This window comes from Rutilus rutilus, assembly GCF_951802725.1.
Source record: "Rutilus rutilus genome assembly, chromosome: 21".
NCBI lineage: Eukaryota > Metazoa > Chordata > Actinopteri > Cypriniformes > Leuciscidae > Rutilus > Rutilus rutilus.
Window position 1 is genome coordinate 27,980,950 of NC_140226.1, and position 4,709 is coordinate 27,985,658.

The following is a 4,709-nucleotide window of genomic DNA, read 5'->3' on the forward strand; positions in this document are numbered from 1 at the left end:
GAATGATAAAGTTCGTGAGCAGATATCGAGGGCGAAGCCTTGAACCACGTTTATTCTCTTGCTGTACGTTTACGTTACGTGTGCACGAGACGAGTGCGAGCACGAGCAATAAGTCGCTGGCTGCAATTCACTTAACAGCCACCAGTGTCGCTAATAACAAGGATTTCTGAATTCTACATAAAGCCCCTTTAAAATATTTTAAAATATAATTTCTTCCCGTGATGGTAAAGCTGGATTTTCAGAAATCATTCTAATATACTGATTTGGAACATTAATAATAATGTCTAGAGTTGTGCTGGTTAATTTTTTTTTGTTTTGTAGAAACCATGCTTTCAGGATTCTTTTAATGAACAAAATGTAGCATTATAAATGCTTTACTTTCACTTTTGATTAATTGAATGCATCCTTGCTGAATAAAAGTATTAATTTCTTTCTTTCTTTTTTTTTTAATCTTATTTAACCCAACTGGTATTTCAAAAAGAATGTAAAAAGTTGTATTAAGGTGGCTTACATGACATTTCAAGAATTTTTACAGCAAAAGCATAGCGACCTCTAAAACAAGGTAATTCTACTAAAGATATCACGAAACAGAGTGGGAACAAGTTTCCATGCAATTAAAAAAAATCCATTTCCATTCCAGCATCAACTCTTCAAATCCACAACCCCTTAAAAAACAAGGTGGAGTTTAAAAAGTCAAATCACCCCACATCCACGAGCAGATGAGCCGCCCACAACCGCCGCTATCACAGATACAAGCGCACTGGGCCCCTCGGTTACATTTCACAACCAGACAACACAATTTACAAGAGCACTAAAATAGAGCAACAAAAACGAAGTGCACAGTTCAAAGGAGCGAGTTCAGTTTAAGGGCCGATGCTCACAACATGCTCACTACGCTTTTAGAAACGCTAAACGAAAAACCACATGTCTGGCCTTTAATCTCATAACAGCTAAAACAAGCTAAAACAAAAAACCCTAAAAACGTATCAGACCGTAAAGCAAGCTCCATGTTTGTGCAATTGGACGGGGAGAGCCGGTGGGACAAACAGCAGCACAGCAAATCATCTAATAAAGCTTCACTCCCAGAGGAGAGTTCAATGTAGGACTCTCTCGGCCTCCCATCATTCTTGTTCTATTAATACACCCAAACAAAAAGAGGAGGCAGTAATGAGGGAGCTTCAGGGAGAACAGTGATGGGGGAGAGGCCAAATGTGGCAGCTTTCAGCCACATGAAAGTGAGCCGAGCTCCTGCTGTTCTTATTGCTCTTGTCCTTTGCCCGGGTTCGAGTGGGCAGGAGCACCAGTTTGTGTGTGTTTGATTGTGTGCGTGCGTGCATTTATGCGTACCCGCCGCTGGGTCCTGATCCAGCCCTCGCCATTTAAACGCTCAATATGATGTCTTGTCTCGGTTAGTGCACAAGAAGTGGAATGCACGATTTACTTAGAGACCAGAGCCTTACGACTGTCCCTAAAGATGGCAGTTATGTTCGCCCTGATGATGAGGCACCGTTTATATTCATTATTTTCTAATGCATAAAGGTCTTTCAGGATATGAACAGAGACAAACATAAGAAAGGAAGAAAATAACTTTGCATAGCAATGTATAGTTCAAGTGGCTTTCAAATAGTTTTGTAGAGCTAGCAAGATATGAAGGAATTTTAGAATAATGCTCTGAATAATACAGATGGTCCTTTTGGGCCAAAGATAAAATCATTCCTTTTCAACTACAGAACGCCACCACCGAATAGAAAATACAATCTACACAAACACAGAGAAGCATATAATCAGCTCAGCAGTGTTGTACACGCCGCATTCGAAGATCGATTGCGTCACAGCGGCACGCCAAAGTTCAAAGACTCCTTCGTATGTGGCCTCGAAATGAGTCCTTCGTTTCATGAGCAATGAATGATACAACACATGAATCCTTTGCTGCCTAGCCTACATCAGAATTCATTGCGCGCTGGTAACAACAGGACTTTTTGGAGAGAAATTGCCGGATTACACTGCTAAATGCAAATATCGGGTTTCAACTTACTCGAATACAAATGTTAAAATACCAAAAAAATTATATAAAGCAGATCAGATGGTTCATCTAAGATGTGATTTTTTATAGTTTTTACTCTTTATTATGTTCAAAAATGGACCAAGGTGACCATATTTAGACAGGTTGTGAACCTTGCTTTGTTTTCAGACAGTTAAGTATAACTTTCAAAAAAGTCCAGAACAAACGTTACTGCCGCTCTTCAATGGCAGCTGTCACAGTTGTTAGGTGACAAGAACAATCCTCCGTAGGCTAGACCGTCTCATTTAACAACGCTCAGTCGGACCAGTTTGCGGCCTTCGAAGGAGTGGCCTTTGAAGTCTGTGTCCTTTGAAGGATGCAGCCTCTCAATTGGGACACAGCTTTAAAAGTAAAGGTTCTTTGTTGGTATCCATGGTTCCATGAATAACCTTTTAACATCCTTAGAAACTTTCCATTGTACAAGAAGTTCTTTATAGTGGAAAAAGGTTCTTCATACTTTTCCACCGGCACGGTTCCGGTGCGGGTTCCCGGCCTTTGTCCATTCTTGAACCATTCCATTCAAGATCGGTTCAACTCCGGCTCTAAAAACCTGCTAGTCTCGAACAGAGCCGGGGAGCCGTGGCGAAGAATAGCTGTCACTCTCTATGGCAATCTCGTTGAGCAATGTAGTATTGTTGCACTACACAGGTCTTTATACCTACATACATAAAACTTAGCACGCAAGAGAGACCCCACGTGCGAGAGAGCGAGTGAATAATTTCAATATATCTCCAAAAAGCACAGATGATAGTACCAGGAATTTATGTAAGCTGCCGATACACCAAAAGCACTACCGGTACTGTGAACAGCAAAACAGAAGTGCCGCACTGCCTGTACAAACATCAGGATGCACACTGTTTGATTTTAGACTGTTTATAGTCAGGTAAACAACAAGTAACAGACTTACATCACTGTTTGTTCCTCAGGTCTGTGGAAACACGTGGCCAGTTTGCGACAGGCTCCAGTTTGCCTGGCCGAGAAAATGCTCTGGCTCAGAGAACGCGAACTATTCTGGTGGAAAAGAGCTATGAAAGGTTCTTTAGGGAACCCCAAATGGTTCTTCAATGGCATTGTGCGAAAACTCCCTTTTGGAACTTATTTTTAAGAGTTTGGACTCGCACTCAAATTACCAAATTTTCTATGACTAGTCAAGACCAGCTCATTCGAGTCCGAGTCCAGGCTGTTTAAATGCTCCTGAAAATATCTGATCTTGTCCAGACTCGAGTACTAGAAGATTTCAGCTCAGTGTCACAAAAACTTCACGGCTTGTGAAACAGACGATGCAAACATGAAAAAACGCAAGCGCATCGTTTTAAACACCACAGGCTCTACCACAGCCTGTTTTGAAGCATCAGTCAACTAACACAGGGCCAAAAAACACAACTTGCCACCATCAAACAGGAAACCACAGATGTCTTCTGGCATTTCACTTCATTTCACAGGCTAAAATGTGGCCTGCAGTCATGGTTATCTTATGTAAGATAAGCGTGTCATTAGACTTTGCAGACGCATAGTTTAAAGTCTACGTGAATTGCAACCCATTGTACTGCCTCTAATATAGCGCTTTTTCAAGAAATGAGATTATCCATCAGGAATTGATTGGATCATGAAAAGTAGGCAGTGATACAAACCAGACTACAGCCAGATCAAAAGTGAGTATGCTAAATCTACGGCTGAATAGCCATTTACTGGTTAGAGTTATCCAATAGCCTGGATAACCTAAGTGATGTTACTGGAATAGAAAAGTCATTGCAGAGGAAGCAAGAGTTATTAAATTTGTATTAAACTATGAAAACCTTTTTCTTTGTAATATCATGCACCAAAGAATCGGTCACAATAGAACTAGGTGCATAAATCATTTAAAATGGGTCTATTCTGAATTCATGTTGACTTTAAACATCTATCAGCAGATTCATGCTCAGCCTAATCTTATACTCAAACATAAAACCTTGAGTAACGAAATCCAACGTCCAAGTCAACACCTCTAGCGTTTTCTCTTTTAAGGAGCTGTCACATAAGCGAAATTACAGCAAAAAACACTGTTCCATTGTCCACTGTCAATAGTGTATCGATGCACGAAGAAATGCTCATACAGAAGTCACTTTCAAACCAAGCAGTTTCTTGTTGGTCAATGCTGAAAATCTGTGTGACAGCTTGAACCAAATACAAAATTGGATTTCAGCGACAAAATGTCACAGAGCAAGGGTAAATGTGACCGCACCTTCACCCAGTGGCTTTGTCTTTAACTCTTTAGAAATTAGCTCAAGTTTATAAGAACAAATAAATAACCTGAGGAAGGTATCTCAACAGAAAATTCTAATAAAACGAAAATGTGAAACAAACGGTCTCTTTTACCTTGCCCATAAACAAGAGTTTTACACAGAACACGGACACTATTACACCTAGTTGTTGCTACTTCAGTAAAATCTTTTGGAAGAAGTCAAAGATTAAAGTTAAATATGTGAATCAACACCATAAAGCTCCCAGCACAAATGGAGCTGTTGTATTTGGTATATACCAGTTTGTCAAATATACCAAATTTCTATTATATACCAAATTTGAGAGAAGTCTGTATAAACAATAAATCTTCTTTTAAATAAATTCTATTTATATATTTATTTAAAATACATATTCCTTATCTTTTTTT